General features: G+C 33.6%; 17 pseudogenes; all 17 read left to right on the top strand.

Annotated features, from left to right (window-relative positions):
* Positions 1 to 13,201: 13,201 nt before the first annotated feature.
* Positions 13,202 to 13,320, top strand: LOC124333440 (annotated as a pseudogene).
* Positions 13,321 to 13,735: 415 nt separating this feature from the next.
* LOC124333991 lies at positions 13,736 to 13,854 on the top strand (annotated as a pseudogene).
* Positions 13,855 to 14,270: 416 nt separating this feature from the next.
* LOC124333439 lies at positions 14,271 to 14,389 on the top strand (annotated as a pseudogene).
* A 414-nt stretch (positions 14,390 to 14,803) lies between these two features.
* LOC124330111 lies at positions 14,804 to 14,922 on the top strand (annotated as a pseudogene).
* A 416-nt stretch (positions 14,923 to 15,338) lies between these two features.
* LOC124333438 lies at positions 15,339 to 15,457 on the top strand (annotated as a pseudogene).
* Positions 15,458 to 15,871: 414 nt separating this feature from the next.
* Positions 15,872 to 15,990, top strand: LOC124335173 (annotated as a pseudogene).
* Positions 15,991 to 16,276: 286 nt separating this feature from the next.
* LOC124333885 lies at positions 16,277 to 16,395 on the top strand (annotated as a pseudogene).
* A 415-nt stretch (positions 16,396 to 16,810) lies between these two features.
* LOC124333437 lies at positions 16,811 to 16,929 on the top strand (annotated as a pseudogene).
* Positions 16,930 to 17,345: 416 nt separating this feature from the next.
* On the top strand, positions 17,346 to 17,464 carry LOC124335172 (annotated as a pseudogene).
* A 416-nt stretch (positions 17,465 to 17,880) lies between these two features.
* LOC124333436 lies at positions 17,881 to 17,999 on the top strand (annotated as a pseudogene).
* A 414-nt stretch (positions 18,000 to 18,413) lies between these two features.
* LOC124330110 lies at positions 18,414 to 18,532 on the top strand (annotated as a pseudogene).
* Positions 18,533 to 18,948: 416 nt separating this feature from the next.
* LOC124333435 lies at positions 18,949 to 19,067 on the top strand (annotated as a pseudogene).
* Positions 19,068 to 19,481: 414 nt separating this feature from the next.
* Positions 19,482 to 19,600, top strand: LOC124333433 (annotated as a pseudogene).
* Positions 19,601 to 20,015: 415 nt separating this feature from the next.
* LOC124335171 lies at positions 20,016 to 20,134 on the top strand (annotated as a pseudogene).
* Positions 20,135 to 20,420: 286 nt separating this feature from the next.
* Positions 20,421 to 20,539, top strand: LOC124333432 (annotated as a pseudogene).
* Positions 20,540 to 20,953: 414 nt separating this feature from the next.
* On the top strand, positions 20,954 to 21,072 carry LOC124330109 (annotated as a pseudogene).
* A 286-nt stretch (positions 21,073 to 21,358) lies between these two features.
* On the top strand, positions 21,359 to 21,477 carry LOC124333431 (annotated as a pseudogene).
* The last annotated feature ends 137 nt before the right edge of the window (positions 21,478 to 21,614 follow it).

Raw genomic sequence — 21,614 nt, 5'->3', positions numbered from 1 at the left:
AAAAACTTTTCTCTCCCAAATGGCACCATATTCTTTTCAATCAAATATAAAAACTTTTCTCTCCCAAATGGCACCATATTCTTCTCAATCAAACATCAAAACTTTTCTCTCCCAAATTGAACCATATTCTCCTCAATCAAACATAAAAAAATTTTCTTTTCCAAATGGCACCATAATCTTCTCAATCAAACATAAAAACTTTTCTCTCCCAAATGGCACCATATTCTTCTTAATCAAATATAAAAACTTTTCTCTCCCAAATGGCACCATATTCTTCTCAATCAATTATCAAAACTTTACTCTCCCTAATGGCACCATATTCTCCTCAATCAAACATAAAAAACTTTTCTTTAACAAATGGCACCATATTCTTCTCAATCAAACATAAAAATTTTTCTCTCCCAAATGGCACCAAATTCTTTTCAATCTAACATAAAAATTTTTCTCTCCCAAATGGCACCATATTCTTTTCAATCAAACATAAAAACTTTTCTCTCCCTAATGGAACCATATTCTTCTCAATCAAACATAAAAACTTTTCTCTCCCAAATGGCACCATATTCTTCTCAAATTATCAAAACTTTTCTCTCCCTAATGGCACCATATTCTCCTCAATCAAACATAAAAAACTTTTCTTTTACAAATGGCACCATATTCTTCTCAATCAAACATAAAAACTTTTCTCTCCCTAATGGAACCATATTCTTCTCAATCAAACATAAAAACTTTTTTCTACCAAATGGCACCATATTCTTCTCATTCAAACATAAAAACTTTTCTACCCCATATGGCACAATATTCTTCTTAATCAAAAATAATAACTTTTCTCTCCCAAATGGCACCATATTCTTCTCAATCAAACATAAAAACTTTTCTCTCCCAAATGGCACCAAATTCTTCTCAATCAAACATAAAAACTTTTCTCTCCCAAATGGCACCATATTCTTCTCAATCAAACATAAAAACTTTTCTCTCCCAAATGGCACCATATTCTCCTCAATCAAACATTAAAAAATTTTCTTTTCCAAATGGCTCCATAATCTTCTCAATCAAACATAAAAACTTTTCTCTCGCAAATGGCACCAAATTCTTTTCAATCAAATATAAAAACTTTTCTCTCCCAAATGGCACCATATTCTTTTCAATCAAATATAAAAACTTTTCTCTCCCAAATGGCACCATATTCTTCTCAATCAAACATCAAAACTTTTCTCTCCCAAATGGCACCATATTCTTCTCAATCAAACATCAAAACTTTTCTCTCCCAAATGGCACCATATTCTTCTCAATCAAACATAAAAACTTTTTTCTTCCAAATGGCACCATATTCTTTTCAATCAAATAGAAAAACTTTTCTCTCCCAAATGGCACCATATTCTTCTCAATCAAACATAAAAAAAATTATCTCTTCCAAATGGCACCATATTCATTTCAATCAAATATAAAAACTTTTCTCTCCCAAATGGAAAAACATTCTTCTCAATCAAACATAAAAAATTTGCTCTCCCGAATGGCACAACATTCTTCTCAATCAAACATAAAAAATTTGCTTTCCCGAATGGCACCAAATTCTTCTCAATCAAACATAAAAACTTTTCTCTCCCAAATGGCACCATATTCTTCTCAATCAAACATAAAAACTTTTCTCTCCCTAATGGCACCATATTCTCCTCAATCAAACATAAAAAACTTTTCTTTTCCAAATGGCACCATATTCTTCTCAATCAAACATAAAAACTTTTCTCTCCCAAATGGCACCAAATTCTTTTCAATCAAATATAAAAACTTTTCTCTCCCAAATGGCACCATATTCTTTTCAATCAAATATAAAAACTTTTCTCTCCCAAATTGCACCATATTCTTCTCAATCAAACATCAAAACTTTTCTCTCCCAAATTGAACCATATTCTTTTCAATCAAATATAAAAACTTTTCTCTCCCAAATGGCACCATATTCTTCTCAATCAAACATCAAAACTTTTCTCTCCCAAATTGCACCATATTCTCCTCAATCAAACATAAAAAAATTTTCTTTTCCAAATGGCACCATAATCTTCTCAATCAAACATAAAAACTTTTCTCTCCCAAATGGCACCATATTCTCTTCAATCAAACATAAAAAACTTTCCTTACCAAATGGTACCATATTCTTCTCAATCAAACATAAAAATTTTTCTCTCCCAAATGGCACCAAATTCTTTTCAATCAAACATAAAATTTTTTCTCTCCCAAATGGCACCATATTCTTTTCAATCAAACATAAAAAAAATTATCTCTCCCAAATGGCACCATATTCTTCTCAATCAAACATAAAATTTTTTCTCTCCCAACTGGCACCAAATTCTTTTAAATCAAATATAAAAACTTTTCTCTCCCAAATGGCAACATATTCTTCTTAATCAAACATCAAAACTTTTCTCTCCCAAATGGCACCATATTCTTCTCAATCAAACATAAAAACTTTTCTCTCCCAAATGGCACCACATTCTTCTCAATCAAACATCAAAACTTTTCTCTCCCGAATGACACCAAATTCTTCTCAATCAAACATAAAAATTTTTCTCTCCCAAATGGCACCAAATTCTTTTCAATCAAACATAAAAATTTTTCTCTCCCAAATGGCACCATATTCTTTTCAATCAAACATAAAAACTTTTCTCTCCCTAATGGAACCATATTCTTCTCAATCAAACATAAAAACTTTTTTCTACCAAATGGCACCATATTCTTCTCATTCAAACATAAAAACTTTTCTCTCCCATATGGCACAATATTCTTCTTAATCAAAAATAATAACTTTTCTCTCACAAATGGCACCATATTCTTTTTAATCAAACATAAAATTTTTTCTCTCCCAAATGGCACCATATTCTTTTCAATCAAACATAAAAACTTTTTTCTCCCTAATGGAACCATATTCTTCTCAATCAAACATAAAAACTTTTCTCTCTCAAATGGCACCACATTCTTCTCAATCAAACATCAAAACTTTTCTCTCCCGAATGGCACCAAATTCTTCTCAATCAAACATAAAAACTTTTCTTTCCCAAATGGCACCATATTCTTCTCAATCAAACATTAAAACTTCTCTCCTCCAAATGGCACCATATTCTCTTCAATCAAACATAAAAAACTTTCCTTACCAAATGGCACCATATTCTTCTCAATCAAACATAAAAAAAAATTTTCTTTTCCAAATGGCACCATATTCTTCTCAATCAAACATAAAAACTTTTCTCTCCCAAATGGCACCATATTCTTCTCAATCAAACATAAAAATTTATCTCTCCCAAATGGCACAAAATTCTTTTCATTCAAATATAAAAACTTTTCTCTTCCAAATGACACCATATTCTTCTCAATCAAACATAAAAACTTTTCTCTCCCAAATGGCACCATATTCTTCTCAATCAAACATAAAAACTTTTCTCTCCCAAATGGCACCATATTCTCCTCAATCAAACATTAAAAAATTTTCTTTACCAAATGGCTCCATAATCTTCTCAATCAAACATAAAAACTTTTCTCTCGCAAATGGCACCAAATTCTTTTCAATCAAATATAAAAACTTTTCTCTCCCAAATGGCACCAAATTCTTTTCAATCAAACATAAAAATTTTTCTCTCCCAAATGGCACCATATTCTTTTCAATCAAACATAAAAACTTTTCTCTCCCTAATGGAACCATATTCTTCTCAATCAAACATAAAAACTTTTCTCTCTCAAATGGCACCACATTCTTCTCAATCAAACATCAAAACTTTTCTCTCCCGAATGGCACCAAATTCTTCTCAATCAAACATAAAAACTTTTCTTTCCCAAATGGCACCATATTCTTCTCAATCAAACATTAAAACTTCTCTCCTCCAAATGGCACCATATTCTCTTCAATCAAACATAAAAAACTTTCCTTACCAAATGGCACCATATTCTTCTCAATCAAACATAAAAAAAAATTTTCTTTTCCAAATGGCACCATATTCTTCTCAATCAAACATAAAAACTTTTCTCTCCCAAATGGCACCATATTCTTCTCAATCAAACATAAAAATTTATCTCTCCCAAATGGCACAAAATTCTTTTCATTCAAATATAAAAACTTTTCTCTTCCAAATGACACCATATTCTTCTCAATCAAACATAAAAACTTTTCTCTCCCAAATGGCACCATATTCTTCTCAATCAAACATAAAAACTTTTCTCTCCCAAATGGCACCATATTCTCCTCAATCAAACATTAAAAAATTTTCTTTACCAAATGGCTCCATAATCTTCTCAATCAAACATAAAAACTTTTCTCTCGCAAATGGCACCAAATTCTTTTCAATCAAATATAAAAACTTTTCTCTCCCAAATGGCACCATATTCTTTTCAATCAAATATAAAAACTTTTCTCTCCCAAATGGCACCATATTCTTCTCAATCAAACATCAAAACTTTTCTCTCCCAAATGGCACCATATTCTTCTCAATCAAACATCAAAACTTTTCTCTCCCAAATGGCACCATATTCTTCTCAATCAAACATAAAAACTTTTCTCTTCCAAATGGCACCATATTCTTTTCAATCAAATAGAAAAACTTTTCTCTCCCAAATGGCACCATATTCTTCTCAATCAAACATAAAAACTTTTCTCTCCCAAATAGCACCATATTCTTTTCAATCAAACATAAAAAATTTTCTTTTCCAAATGGCACCATATTCTTCTCAATCAAACATAAAAAAAATTATCTCTTCCAAATGGCACCATATTCATTTCAATCAAATATAAAAACTTTTCTCTCCCAAATGGAAAAACATTCTTCTCAATCAAACATAAAAAATTTTCTCTCCCGAATGGCACAACATTCTTCTCAATCAAACATAAAAAATTTGCTTTCCCGAATGGCACCAAATTCTTCTCAATCAAACATAAAAACTTTTCTCTCCCAAATGGCACCATATTCTTCTCAATCAAACATAAAAACTTTTCTCTCCCTAATGGCACCATATTCTCCTCAATCAAACATAAAAAACTTTTCTTTTCCAAATGGCACCATATTCTTCTCAATCAAACATAAAAACTTTTCTCTCCCAAATGGCACCAAATTCTTTTCAATCAAATATAAAAACTTTTCTCTCCCAAATGGCACCATATTCTTTTCAATCAAATATAAAAACTTTTCTCTCCCAAATTGCACCATATTCTTCTCAATCAAACATCAAAACTTTTCTCTCCCAAATTGAACCATATTCTTTTCAATCAAATATAAAAACTTTTCTCTCCCAAATGGCACCATATTCTTCTCAATCAAACATCAAAACTTTTCTCTCCCAAATTGCACCATATTCTCCTCAATCAAACATAAAAAAATTTTCTTTTCCAAATGGCACCATAATCTTCTCAATCAAACATAAAAACTTTTCTCTCCCAAATGGCACCATATTCTCTTCAATCAAACATAAAAAACTTTCCTTACCAAATGGCACCATATTCTTCTCAATCAAACATAAAAATTTTTCTCTCCCAAATGGCACCAAATTCTTTTCAATCAAACATAAAATTTTTTCTCTCCCAAATGGCACCATATTCTTTTCAATCAAACATAAAAAAACTTTTCTCTCCCAAATGGCAACATATTCTTCTTAATCAAACATCAAAACTTTTCTCTCCCAAATGGCACCATATTCTTCTCAATCAAACATAAAAACTTTTCTCTCCCAAATGGCACCACATTCTTCTCAATCAAACATCAAAACTTTTCTCTCCCGAATGACACCAAATTCTTCTCAATCAAACATAAAAATTTTTCTCTCCCAAATGGCACCAAATTCTTTTCAATCAAACATAAAAATTTTTCTCTCCCAAATGGCACCATATTCTTTTCAATCAAACATAAAAACTTTTCTCTCCCTAATGGAACCATATTCTTCTCAATCAAACATAAAAACTTTTTTCTACCAAATGGCACCATATTCTTCTCATTCAAACATAAAAACTTTTCTCTCCCATATGGCACAATATTCTTCTTAATCAAAAATAATAACTTTTCTCTCCCAAATGGCACCATATTCTTTTCAATCAAACATAAAAACTTTTTTCTCCCTAATGGAACCATATTCTTCTCAATCAAACATAAAAACTTTTCTCTCTCAAATGGCACCACATTCTTCTCAATCAAACATCAAAACTTTTCTCTCCCGAATGGCACCAAATTCTTCTCAATCAAACATAAAAACTTTTCTTTCCCAAATGGCACCATATTCTTCTCAATCAAACATATAAACTTCTCTCCTCCAAATGGCACCATATTCTCTTCAATCAAACATAAAAAACTTTCCTTACCAAATGGCACCATATTCTTCTCAATCAAACATAAAAAAAATTTTCTTTTCCAAATGGCACCATATTCTTCTCAATCAAACATAAAAACTTTTCTCTCCCAAATGGCACCATATTCTTCTCAATCAAACATAAAAATTTATCTCTCCCAAATGGCACAAAATTCTTTTCATTCAAATATAAAAACTTTTCTCTTCCAAATGACACCATATTCTTCTCAATCAAACATAAAAACTTTTCTCTCCCAAATGGCACCATATTCTTCTCAATCAAACATAAAAACTTTTCTCTCCCTAATGGCACCATATTCTCCTCAATCAAACATAAAAAACTTTTCTTTTCCAAATGGCACCATATTCTTCTCAATCAAACATAAAAACTTTTCTCTCCCAAATGGCACCATATTCTCCTCAATCAAACATTAAAAAATTTTCTTTTCCAAATGGCACCATATTCTTCTCAATCAAACATCAAAACTTTTCTCTCCCAAATGGCACCATATTCTTCTCAATCAAACATAAAAACTTTTCTCTCCCAAATGGCACCATATTCTCCTCAATCAAACATAAAAAACTTTCCTTACCAAATGGCACCATATTCTTCTCAATCAAACATAAAAAAAATTATCTCTTCCAAATGGCACCATATTCATTTCAATCAAATATAAAAAATTTTCTCTCCCAAATGGCACAAAATTCTTCTCAATCAAACATAAAAAATTTGCTCTCCCGAATGGCACAACATTCTTCTCAATCAAACATAAAAAATTTGCTCTCCCGAATGGCACCAAATTCTTCTCAATCAAACATAAAAATTTTTCTCTCCCAAATGGCACCATATTCTTTTCAATCAAACATAAAAACTTTTCTCTCCCTAATGGAACCATATTCTTCTCAATCAAACATAAAAACTTTTTTCTACCAAATGGCACCATATTCTTCTCATTCAAACATAAAAACTTTTCTCTCCCATATGGCACAATATTCTTCTTAATCAAAAATAATAACTTTTCTCTCCCAAATGGCACCATATTCTTTTCAATCAAACATAAAAACTTTTTTCTCCCTAATGGAACCATATTCTTCTCAATCAAACATAAAAACTTTTCTCTCTCAAATGGCACCACATTCTTCTCAATCAAACATCAAAACTTTTCTCTCCCGAATGGCACCAAATTCTTCTCAATCAAACATAAAAACTTTTCTTTCCCAAATGGCACCATATTCTTCTCAATCAAACATATAAACTTCTCTCCTCCAAATGGCACCATATTCTCTTCAATCAAACATAAAAAACTTTCCTTACCAAATGGCACCATATTCTTCTCAATCAAACATAAAAAAAATTTTCTTTTCCAAATGGCACCATATTCTTCTCAATCAAACATAAAAACTTTTCTCTCCCAAATGGCACCATATTCTTCTCAATCAAACATAAAAATTTATCTCTCCCAAATGGCACAAAATTCTTTTCATTCAAATATAAAAACTTTTCTCTTCCAAATGACACCATATTCTTCTCAATCAAACATAAAAACTTTTCTCTCCCAAATGGCACCATATTCTTCTCAATCAAACATAAAAACTTTTCTCTCCCTAATGGCACCATATTCTCCTCAATCAAACATAAAAAACTTTTCTTTTCCAAATGGCACCATATTCTTCTCAATCAAACATAAAAACTTTTCTCTCCCAAATGGCACCATATTCTCCTCAATCAAACATTAAAAAATTTTCTTTTCCAAATGGCACCATATTCTTCTCAATCAAACATCAAAACTTTTCTCTCCCAAATGGCACCATATTCTTCTCAATCAAACATAAAAACTTTTCTCTCCCAAATGGCACCATATTCTCCTCAATCAAACATAAAAAACTTTCCTTACCAAATGGCACCATATTCTTCTCAATCAAACATAAAAAAAATTATCTCTTCCAAATGGCACCATATTCATTTCAATCAAATATAAAAAATTTTCTCTCCCAAATGGCACAAAATTCTTCTCAATCAAACATAAAAAATTTGCTCTCCCGAATGGCACAACATTCTTCTCAATCAAACATAAAAAATTTGCTCTCCCGAATGGCACCAAATTCTTCTCAATCAAACATAAAAACTTTTCTCTCCCAAATGGCACCATATTCTTCTCAATCAAACATAAAAACTTTTCTCTCCCTAATGGCACCATATTCTCCTCAATCAAACATAAAAAACTTTTCTTTTCCAAATGGCACCATATTCTTCTCAATCAAACATAAAAACTTTTCTCTCCCAAATGGCACCATATTCTTCTCAATCAAACATTAAAAAATTTTCTTTTCCAAATGGCACCATATTCTTCTCAATCAAACATAAAAACTTTTCTCTCCCAAATAGCACCAAATTCTTTTCAATCAAATATAAAAACTTTTCTCTCCCAAATGGCAACATATTCTTTTCAATCAAATATAAAAACTTTTCTCTCCCAAATGGCACCATATTCTTCTCAATCAAACATCAAATCTTTTCTCTCCCAAATTGCACCATATTCTCCTCAATCAAACATAAAAAAATTTTCTTTTCCAAATTGCACCATAATCTTCTCAATCAAACATAAAAACTTTTCTCTCCCAAATGGCACCATATTCTTCTTAATCAAATATAAAAACTTTTCTCTCCCAAATGGCACCATATTCTTCTCAATCAATTATCAAAACTTTACTCTCCCTAATGGCACCATATTCTCCTCAATCAAACATAAAAAACTTTTCTTTTACAAATGGCACCATATTCTTCTCAATCAAACATAAAAATTTTTCTCTCCCAAATGGCACCAAATTCTTTTCAATCTAACATAAAAATTTTTCTCTCCCAAATGGCACCATATTCTTTTCAATCAAACATAAAAACTTTTCTCTCCCTAATGGAACCATATTCTTCTCAATCAAACATAAAAACTTTTTTCTACCAAATGGCACCATATTCTTCTCATTCAAACTTAAAAACTTTTCTCTCCCATATGGCACAATATTCTTCTTAATCAAAAATAATAACTTTTCTCTCCCAAATGGCACCATATTCTTCTCAATCAAACATAAAATTTTTTCTCTCCCAAATGGCACCATATTCTTCTCAATCAAACATCAAAACTTATCTCTCCCAGATGGCACCATATTCTTTTCAATCAAATATAAAAACTTTTCTCTCCCAAATGGCAACATATTCTTCTTAATCAAACATCAAAACTTTTCTCTCCCAAATGGCACCATATTCTTCTCAATCAAATATAAAAACTTTTCTCTCCCAAATGGCACCACATTCTTCTCAATCAAACATCAAAACTTGTCTCTCCCGAATGACACCAAATTCTTCTCAATCAAACATAAAAACTTTTCTCTCCCAAATGGCACCATATTCTTCTCAATCAAACATAAAAACTTTTCTCTCCCAAATGGCACCATATTCTCTTCAATCAAACATAAAAAACTTTCCTTACCAAATGGCACCATATTCTTCTCAATCAAACATAAAAAATTTTCTTTTCCAAATGGCACCATATTCTTCTCAATCAAACATAAAAAAAATTATCTCTTCCAAATGGCACCATATTCATTTCAATCAAATATAAAAACTTTTCTCTCCCAAATGGTACAACATTCTTCTCAATCAAACATAAAAAATTTGCTCTCCCGAATGGCACAAAATTCTTCTCAATCAAACATAAAAATTATTCTCTCCCAAATGGCACCAAATTCTTTTTAATCAAACATAAAAATTTTTCTCTCCCAAATGGCACCATATTCTTTTCAATCAAACATAAAAACTTTTTTCTCCCTAATGGAACCACATTCTTCTCAATCAAACATAAAAACTTTTCTCTCCCAAATGGCACCACATTTTTCTCAATCAAACATAAAAACTTTTCTCTCCCAAATGGCACCATATTCTCCTCAATCAAACATTAAAAAATTTTCTTTTCCAAATGGCTCCATATTCTTCTCAATCAAACATAAAAACTTTTCTCTCCCAAATGGCACCAAATTATTTTCAATCAAATATAAAAACTTTTCTCTCCCAAATGGCACCATATTCTTTTCAATCAAATATAAAAACTTTTCTCTCCCAAATGGCACCATATTCTTCTCAATCAAACATCAAAACTTTTCTCTCTCAAATGGCACCATATTCTTCTCAATCAAACATAAAAACTTTTCTCTCCCAAATGGCACCATATTCTCCTCAATCAAACATAAAAAACTTTCCTTACCAAATGGCACCATATTCTTCTCAATCAAACATAAAAAAAATTATCTCTTCCAAATGGCACCATATTCATTTCAATCAAATATAAAAACTTTTCTCTCCCAAATGGCACAAAATTCTTCTCAATCAAACATAAAAAATTTGCTCTCCCGAATGGCACAACATTCTTCTCAATCAAACATAAAAAATTTGCTCTCCCGAATGGCACCAAATTCTTCTCAATCAAACATAAAAACTTTTCTCTCCCAAATGGCACCATATTCTTCTCAATCAAACATAAAAACTTTTCTCTCCCTAATGGCACCATATTCTCCTCAATCAAACATAAAAAACTTTTCTTTTCCAAATGGCACCATATTCTTCTCAATCAAACATAAAAACTTTTCTCTCCCAAATGGCACCATATTCTTCTCAATCAAACATTAAAAAACTTTCTTTTCCAAATGGCACCATATTCTTCTCAATCAAACATAAAAACTTTTCTCTCCCAAATGGCACCAAATTCTTTTCAATCAAATATAAAAACTTTTCTCTCCCAAATGGCACCATATTCTTTTCAATCAAATATAAAAACTTTTCTCTCCCAAATGGCACCATATTCTTCTCAATCAAACATCAAATCTTTTCTCTCCCAAATTGCACCATATTCTCCTCAATCAAACATAAAAAAATTTTCTTTTCCAAATGGCACCATAATCTTCTCAATCAAACATAAAAACTTTTCTCTCCCAAATGGCACCATATTCTTCTTAATCAAATATAAAAACTTTTCTCTCCCAAATGGCACCATATTCTTCTCAATCAATTATCAAAACTTTACTCTCCCTAATGGCACCATATTCTCCTCAATCAAACATAAAAAACTTTTCTTTTACAAATGGCACCATATTCTTCTCAATCAAACATAAAAATTTTTCTCTCCCTAATGGAACCATATTCTTCTCAATCAAACATAAAAACTTTTTTCTACCAAATTATGGCGCGCCGTTTGTGCCACAAAAAAAAAAATAAAAAAAAAATATAAAAAAAACTCTCACAAGAACACTACTCACAATTCACTGTGCTGGTTATTTCACATTTCCTTGGCGTTTCTCGTACAAAATCCTTATATAAATGAAGTGAAATGGTTAAGCAGATTACCCGGGTTGAATTGCAACATCTTGTAGGTTAGTAAATAATGTTGCAAAATCTTTTCATTCATGAGTTAAAAGCGGATAGTTGAAACCGGTGCGTATTGTGAAACAGCCAACAGACACACGTGAAAAGAAAGAAGAAAATAACAACCCAAAAATCGTTTGACTATATATTTGATTGAGCGAGATGACGACTTGTGTCGATCGATCGGGCAGTCCCGCTCAAACTGGTCGTCTGTCCTCTTCCATCCGATTCATGTAAGTACAATCGAAAGAATGGACCAATAACGCACTTTTCCTTCTTCTTTTTATCTCGTTATCTCTCTGCATTTCTGCAATTCCATTATTCCCGTTATAATGGATATCTTAATATTATACACAAAGACATTTCCATCAGCCAATCCTTTGCGGGCGATATTTTTTCAAAAAATAAAAAGGGCGGGTAGTTTGAATTTTTAAAAAGATGTTATTTCTTTTCTTTTTGTTACCCACCAACACAGTCTTGTAGTTGTGTAGCCTTTATTCTTTTTTATTCGACCGTCGTGTTCCTCTTCTTCTTTTTCTTCTCGGACGTGTGAAATAATGAAGAAAAATAAAAAGTCCTTCGAGCCGAAAGGCATTTCTTCTTCCCAAATGCCGACGTCCATTTCAGTCTCTTGGCACCAGACACTATACCTATAGGGTCTCTAGATATATGTAGGCCTTGTTTAATATGCATAGCGGGTACATAGAGTATATGTAGTGACTTTTCAATTTTTTGGCCCACACCAAACTGCTGGCCGAAGAGAGAATAAAACAATGTGTACATATTTCTTGTTGGGGCTAGACATGTCGATCTTTGACCCAATTTTCATCTGGAAAACAAAACAAAATCATCGTCATTTCGGAAACGGGTTTAATATAATATGGACGGCGGCGTAAGAATATCATGTAATAATAACCACGGCTTCAATGAATAATAATATAGGCTGCTGCTGCTGCCGAGATAACCAGAATTTTCGGTTTGGCCAACTATCAAAAACATTCGAGTCGGGTGATGTAATCAAAAATAACAAAAAGGAAATCAAAAACAGTCGGAAATGAAGAAAAAAAAATTTTAGGGGTAGTACCAAATTTGACCGCTAGATGGTGGTGGCGTTTTTTTTTTTTATTTTATTTTATTTTTTTTTTTTTTGTGGCACTTTCGGCGCGCCATATAAATTCATCTATAAGAATGATTCTGGATCAATTCCATTGAGAGTTTTTCAAAGTTTATCGCGTTGTTTAATCGCGATGGTTACCAGTCCAAATTCGTAGATCAAAAATATCAATGGCATAGAGATAGGTTAAATTCATCTATTTGAATGATTCTGGATAAATTTCATTGCGAGTTTTTCAAAGTTTATCGCGCTTTTTTATTCGCGATGGTTACGAGTCCAAATTCAATGAACAAACATTTCTATCACTTTGAAGTGATTTTCTATTCATCCATTGGGACTGGGAGGGTAAATTTTCATTTTTGAATGTCAACGGCCATATCACGTAGAACGCACCTGGTCTCGTCAGCTCCCAGAAGTTAAGTTACGTCGAGTCCCGTTAGTACTTGGAAGGGTGACCGCTTGGGAATACGGGATGTCGTTGGCGATGAATAGTTTGTTTTCAATAACAAATTTCTTGAAATTTTTTTTTCAATCACGATGGTTACCAGTCCAAATTCGTAGATAAAACATTTCAATGCCTTAGAGATAGGTTCAATTCATCTATAAGAATGATTCTGGATCAATTCCATTGAGAGTTTTTCAAAGTTTATCGCGTTTTTTAATCGCGATGGTTACCAGTCCAAATTCGTAGATCAAAAATATCAATGGCATAGAGATAGGTTCAATTCATCTATAGGAATGATTCTGGATAAATTTCATTGCGAGTTTTTCAAAGTTTATCGCGCTTTTTTATTCGCGATGGTTACGAGTCCAAATTCAATGAACAAACATTTCTATCACTTTGAAGTGATTTTCTATTCATCCATTGGGACTGGGAGGGTAAATTTTCATTTTTGAATGTCAACGGCCATATCACGTAGAACGCACCTGGTCTCGTCAGCTCCCAGAAGTTAAGTTACGTCGAGTTCCGTTAGTACTTGGAAGGGTGACCGCTTGGGAATACGGGATGTCGTTGGCGATGAATAGTTTGTTTTCAATAACAAATATCTTGAAATTTTTTTTTTCAATCACGATGGTTACCAGTCCAAATTCGTAGATAAAAAATTTCAATGCCTTAGAGATAGGTTCAATTCATCTATAAGAATGATTCTGGATCAATTCCATTGAGAGTTTTTCAAAGTTTATCGCGTTTTTTAATCGAGATGGTTACCAGTCCAAATTCGTAGATAAAAAATTTCAATGCCTTAGAGATAGGTTCAATTCATCTATAAGAATGATTCTGGATCAATTCCATTGCGAGTTTTTCAAAGTTTATCGCGCTTTTTTATTCGCGATGGTTACGAGTCCAAATTCTATGAACAAACATTTCTATCACTTTGAAGTGATTTTCTATTCATCCATTGGGACTGGGAGGGTAAATTTTCATTTTTGAATGTCAACGGCCATATCACGTAGAACGCACCTGGTCTCGTCAGCTCCCAGAAGTTAAGTTACGTCGAGTCCCGTTAGTACTTGGAAGGGTGACCGCTTGGGAATACGGGATGTCGTTGGCGATGAATTGTTTGTTTTCAATAACAAATTTCTTGAAATTTTTTTTCAATCACGAGGGTTACCAGTTCCAATTCGTAGATAAAACATTTCAATGCCTTAGAGATAGGTTCAATTCATCTATAAGAATGATTCTGGATCAATTCCATTGAGAATTTTTCAAAGTTTATCGCGTTTTTTAATCGCGATGGTTACCAGTCCAAATTCGTTGATCAAAAATATCAATGGCATAGAGATAGGTTCAATTCATCTATAGGAATGATTCTGGATAAATTTCATTGCGAGTTTCTCAAAGTTTATCGCGCTTTTTTATTCCCGATGGTTACGAGTCCAAATTCAATGAACAAACATTTCTATCACTTTGAAGTGATTTTCTATTTATCCATTGGGAAAGGGAGGGTAAATTTTCATTTTTGAATGTCAACGGCCATATCACGTAGAACGCACCTGGTCTCGTCAGCTCCCAGAAGTTAAGTTACGTCTAGTCCCGTTAGTCCTTGGAAGGGTGACCGCTTGGGAATACGGGATGTCGTTGGCGATGAATAGTTTGTTTTCAATAACAAATATCTTGAAATTTTTTTTTTCAATCACGATGGTTACCAGTCCAAATTCGTAGATAAAAAATTTCAATGCCTTAGAGATAGGTTCAATTCATCTATAAGAATGATTCTGGATCAATTCCATTGAGAGTTTTTCAAAGTTTATCGCGTTTTTTAATCGAGATGGTTACCAGTCCAAATTCGTAGATAAAAAATTTCAATGCCTTAGAGATAGGTTCAATTCATCTATAAGAATGATTCTGGATCAATTCCATTGCGAGTTTTTCAAAGTTTATCGCGCTTTTTTATTCGCGATGGTTACGAGTCCAAATTCTATGAACAAACATTTCTATCACTTTGAAGTGATTTTCTATTCATCCATTGGGACTGGGAGGGTAAATTTTCATTTTTGAATGTCAACGGCCATATCACGTAGAACGCACCTGGTCTCGTCAGCTCCCAGAAGTTAAGTTACGTCGAGTCCCGTTAGTACTTGGAAGGGTGACCGCTTGGGAATACGGGATGTCGTTGGCGATGAATTGTTTGTTTTCAATAACAAATTTCTTGAAATTTTTTTTCAATCACGAGGGTTACCAGTTCCAATTCGTAGATAAAACATTTCAATGCCTTAGAGATAGGTTCAATTCATCTATAAGAATGATTCTGGATCAATTCCATTGAGAATTTTTCAAAGTTTATCGCGTTTTTTAATCGCGATGGTTACCAGTCCAAATTCGTTGATCAAAAATATCAATGGCATAGAGATAGGTTCAATTCATCTATAGGAATGATTCTGGATAAATTTCATTGCGATTTTTTCAAAGTTTATCGCGCTTTTTTATTCGCGATGGTTACGAGTCCAAATTCTATGAACAAACATTTCTATCACTTTGAAGTGATTTTCTATTCATCCATTGGGAAAGGGAGGGTAAATTTTCATTTTTGAATGTCAACGGCCATATCACGTAGAACGCACCTGGTCTCGTCAGCTCCCAGAAGTTAAGTTACGTCGAGTCCCGTTAGTCCTTGGAAGGGTGACCGCTTGGGAATACGGGATGTCGTTGGCGATGAATAGTTTGTTTTCAATAACAAATTTCTTGAAATTTTTTTTTTCAATCACGATGGTTACCAGTCCAAATTCGTAGATAAAAAATTTCAATGCCTTAGAGATAGGTTCAATTCATCTATAAGAATGATTCTGGATCAATTCCATTGCGAGTTTTTCAAAGTTTATCGCGCTTTTTTATTCGCGATGGTTACGAGTCCAAATTCTATGAACAAACATTTCTATCACTTTGAAGTGATTTTCTATTCATCCATTGGGACTGGGAGGGTAAATTTTCATTTTTGAATGTCAACGGCCATATCATGTAGAACGCACCTGGTCTCGTCAGCTCCCAGAAGTTAAGTTACGTCGAGTCCCGTTAGTACTTGGAAGGGTGACCGCTTGGGAATACGGGATGTCGTTGGCGATGAATAGTTTGTTTTCAATAACAAATTTCTTGAAATTTTTTTTTCAATCACGATGGTTACCAGTTCAAAATCGTAAATAAAACATTTCAATGCCTTAGAGATAGGTTCAATTCATCTATAAGAATGATTCTGGATCAATTCCATTGAGAGTTTTTCAAAGTTTATCGCGTTTTTTAATCGCGATGGTTACCAGTCCAAATTCGTAGATCAAAAATATCAATGGCATAGAGATAGGTTCAATTCATCTATAGGAATGATTCTGGATAAATTTCATTGCGAGTTTTTCAAAGTTTATCGCGCTTTTTTATTCCCGATGGTTACGAGTCCAAATTTAATGAACAAACATTTCTATCACTTTGAAGTGATTTTCTATTCATCCATTGGGAAAGGGAGGGTAAATTTTCATTTTTGAATGTCAACGGCCATATCACGTAGAACGCACCTGGTCTCGTCAGCTCCCAGAAGTTAAGTTACGTCGAGTCCCGTTAGTACTTGGAAGGGTGACCGCTTGGGAATACGGGATGTCGTTGGCGATGAATAGTTTGTTTTCAATAACAAATTTCTTGAAATTTTTTTTTTCAATCACGATGGTTACCAGTCCAAATTCGTAGATAAAAAATTTCAATGCCTTAGAGATAGGTTCAATTCATCTATAAGAATGATTCTGGATCAATTCCATTGAGAGTTTTTCAAAGTTTATCGCGTTTTTTAATCGAGATGGTTACCAGTCCAAATTCGTAGATCAAAAATATCAATGGCATAGAGATAGGTTCAATTCATCTATAGGAATGATTCTGGATAAATTTCATTGCGAGTTTTTCAAAGTTTATCGCGCTTTTTTATTCCCGATGGTTACGAGTCCAAATTCAATGAACAAACATTTCTATCACTTTGAAGTGATTTTCTATTCATCCATTGGGACTGGGAGGGTAAATTTTCATTTTTGAATGTCAACGGCCATATCACGTAGAACGCACCTGGTCTCGTCAGCTCCCAGAAGTTAAGTTACGTCGAGTCCCGTTAGTCCTTGGAAGGGTGACCGCTTGGGAATACGGGATGTCGTTGGCGATGAATAGTTTGTTTTCAATAACAAATATCTTGAAATTTTTTTTTTCAATCACGATGGTTACCAGTCCAAATTCGTAGATAAAAAATTTCAATGCCTTAGAGATAGGTTCAATTCATCTATAAGAATGATTCTGGATCAATTCCATTGAGAGTTTTTCAAAGTTTATCGCGTTTTTTAATCGAGATGGTTACCAGTCCAAATTCGTAGATAAAAAATTTCAATGCCTTAGAGATAGGTTCAATTCATCTATAAGAATGATTCTGGATCAATTCCATTGCGAGTTTTTCAAAGTTTATCGCGCTTTTTTATTCGCGATGGTTACGAGTCCAAATTCTATGAACAAACATTTCTATCACTTTGAAGTGATTTTCTATTCATCCATTGGGACTGGGAGGGTAAATTTTCATTTTTGAATGTCAACGGCCATATCACGTAGAACGCACCTGGTCTCGTCAGCTCCCAGAAGTTAAGTTACGTCGAGTCCCGTTAGTACTTGGAAGGGTGACCGCTTGGGAATACGGGATGTCGTTGGCGATGAATTGTTTGTTTTCAATAACAAATTTCTTGAAATTTTTTTTCAATCACGAGGGTTACCAGTTCCAATTCGTAGATAAAACATTTCAATGCCTTAGAGATAGGTTCAATTCATCTATAAGAATGATTCTGGATCAATTCCATTGAGAATTTTTCAAAGTTTATCGCGTTTTTTAATCGCGATGGTTACCAGTCCAAATTCGTTGATCAAAAATATCAATGGCATAGAGATAGGTTCAATTCATCTATAGGAATGATTCTGGATAAATTTCATTGCGAGTTTCTCAAAGTTTATCGCGCTTTTTTATTCCCGATGGTTACGAGTCCAAATTCAATGAACAAACATTTCTATCACTTTGAAGTGATTTTCTATTCATCCATTGGGAAAGGGAGGGTAAATTTTCATTTTTGAATGTCAACGGCCATATCACGTAGAACGCACCTGGTCTCGTCAGCTCCCAGAAGTTAAGTTACGTCTAGTCCCGTTAGTCCTTGGAAGGGTGACCGCTTGGGAATACGGGATGTCGTTGGCGATGAATAGTTTGTTTTCAATAACAAATATCTTGAAATTTTTTTTTTCAATCACGATGGTTACCAGTCCAAATTCGTAGATAAAAAATTTCAATGCCTTAGAGATAGGTTCAATTCATCTATAAGAATGATTCTGGATCAATTCCATTGAGAGTTTTTCAAAGTTTATCGCGTTTTTTAATCGAGATGGTTACCAGTCCAAATTCGTAGATAAAAAATTTCAATGCCTTAGAGATAGGTTCAATTCATCTATAAGAATGATTCTGGATCAATTCCATTGCGAGTTTTTCAAAGTTTATCGCGCTTTTTTATTCGCGATGGTTACGAGTCCAAATTCTATGAACAAACATTTCTATCACTTTGAAGTGATTTTCTATTCATCCATTGGGACTGGGAGGGTAAATTTTCATTTTTGAATGTCAACGGCCATATCACGTAGAACGCACCTGGTCTCGTCAGCTCCCAGAAGTTAAGTTACGTCGAGTCCCGTTAGTACTTGGAAGGGTGACCGCTTGGGAATACGGGATGTCGTTGGCGATGAATTGTTTGTTTTCAATAACAAATTTCTTGAAATTTTTTTTCAATCACGAGGGTTACCAGTTCCAATTCGTAGATAAAACATTTCAATGCCTTAGAGATAGGTTCAATTCATCTATAAGAATGATTCTGGATCAATTCCATTGAGAATTTTTCAAAGTTTATCGCGTTTTTTAATCGCGATGGTTACCAGTCCAAATTCGTTGATCAAAAATATCAATGGCATAGAGATAGGTTCAATTCATCTATAGGAATGATTCTGGATAAATTTCATTGCGATTTTTTCAAAGTTTATCGCGCTTTTTTATTCGCGATGGTTACGAGTCCAAATTCTATGAACAAACATTTCTATCACTTTGAAGTGATTTTCTATTCATCCATTGGGACTGGGAGGGTAAATTTTCATTTTTGAATGTCAACGGCCATATCACGTAGAACGCACCTGGTCTCGTCAGCTCCCAGAAGTTAAGTTACGTCGAGTCCCGTTAGTACTTGGAAGGGTGACCGCTTGGGAATACGGGATGTCGTTGGCGATGAATAGTTTGTTTTCAATAACAAATTTCTTGAAATTTTTTTTTCAATCACGATGGTTACCAGTTCAAAATCGTAAATAAAACATTTCAATGCCTTAGAGATAGGTTCAATTCATCTATAAGAATGATTCTGGATCAATTCCATTGAGAGTTTTTCAAAGTTTATCGCGTTTTTTAATCGCGATGGTTACCAGTCCAAATTCGTAGATCAAAAATATCAATGGCATAGAGATAGGTTCAATTCATCTATAGGAATGATTCTGGATAAATTTCATTGCGAGTTTTTCAAAGTTTATCGCGCTTTTTTATTCCCGATGGTTACGAGTCCAAATTTAATGAACAAACATTTCTATCACTTTGAAGTGATTTTCTATTCATCCATTGGGAAAGGGAGGGTAAATTTTCATTTTTGAATGTCAACGGCCATATCACGTAGAACGCACCTGGTCTCGTCAGCTCCCAGAAGTTAAGTTACGTCGAGTCCCGTTAGTCCTTGGAAGGGTGACCGCTTGGGAATACGGGATGTCGTTGGCGATGAATAGTTTGTTTTCAATAACAAATTTCTTGAAATTTTTTTTTTCAATCACGATGGTTACCAGTCCAAATTCGTAGATAAAAAATTTCAATGCCTTAGAGATAGGTTCAATTCATCTATAAGAATGATTCTGGATCAATTCCATTGCGAGTTTTTCAAAGTTTATCGCGCTTTTTTATTCGCGATGGTTACGAGTCCAAATTCTATGAACAAACATTTCTATCACTTTGAAGTGATTTTCTATTCATCCATTGGGACTGGGAGGGTAAATTTTCATTTTTGAATGTCAACGGCCATATCACGTAGAACGCACCTGGTCTCGTCAGCTCCCAGAAGTTAAGTTACGTCGAGTCCCGTTAGTACTTGGAAGGGTGACCGCTTGGGAATACGGGATGTCGTTGGCGATGAATTGTTTGTTTTCAATAACAAATTTCTTGAAATTTTTTTTCAATCACGAGGGTTACCAGTTCCAATTCGTAGATAAAACATTTCAATGCCTTAGAGATAGGTTCAATTCATCTATAAGAATGATTCTGGATCAATTCCATTGAGAATTTTTCAAAGTTTATCGCGTTTTTTAATCGCGATGGTTACCAGTCCAAATTCGTTGATCAAAAATATCAATGGCATAGAGATAGGTTCAATTCATCTATAGGAATGATTCTGGATAAATTTCATTGCGAGTTTCTCAAAGTTTATCGCGCTTTTTTATTCCCGATGGTTACGAGTCCAAATTCAATGAACAAACATTTCTATCACTTTGAAGTGATTTTCTATTCATCCATTGGGAAAGGGAGGGTAAATTTTCATTTTTGAATGTCAACGGCCATATCACGTAGAACGCACCTGGTCTCGTCAGCTCCCAGAAGTTAAGTTACGTCTAGTCCCGTTAGTCCTTGGAAGGGTGACCGCTTGGGAATACGGGATGTCGTTGGCGATGAATAGTTTGTTTTCAATAACAAATATCTTGAAATTTTTTTTTTCAATCACGATGGTTACCAGTCCAAATTCGTAGATAAAAAATTTCAATGCCTTAGAGATAGGTTCAATTCATCTATAAGAATGATTCTGGATCAATTCCATTGCGAGTTTTTCAAAGTTTATCGCGCTTTTTTATTCGCGATGGTTACGAGTCCAAATTCTATGAACAAACATTTCTATCACTTTGAAGTGATTTTCTATTCATCCATTGGGACTGGGAGGGTAAATTTTCATTTTTGAATGTCAACGGCCATATCACGTAGAACGCACCTGGTCTCGTCAGCTCCCAGAAGTTAAGTTACGTCGAGTCCCGTTAGTACTTGGAAGGGTGACCGCTTGGGAATACGGGATGTCGTTGGCGATGAATTGTTTGTTTTCAATAACAAATTTCTTGAAATTTTTTTTCAATCACGAGGGTTACCAGTTCCAATTCGTAGATAAAACATTTCAATGCCTTAGAGATAGGTTCAATTCATCTATAAGAATGATTCTGGATCA

Source organism: Daphnia pulicaria, chromosome 3 (assembly GCF_021234035.1).
Source record: "Daphnia pulicaria isolate SC F1-1A chromosome 3, SC_F0-13Bv2, whole genome shotgun sequence".
In the NCBI taxonomy this organism is placed as follows: domain Eukaryota; kingdom Metazoa; phylum Arthropoda; class Branchiopoda; order Diplostraca; family Daphniidae; genus Daphnia; species Daphnia pulicaria.
The sequence above is the reverse complement of the archived record's forward strand: the minus strand, read 5'-3'. Positions and strand labels throughout refer to the sequence as shown.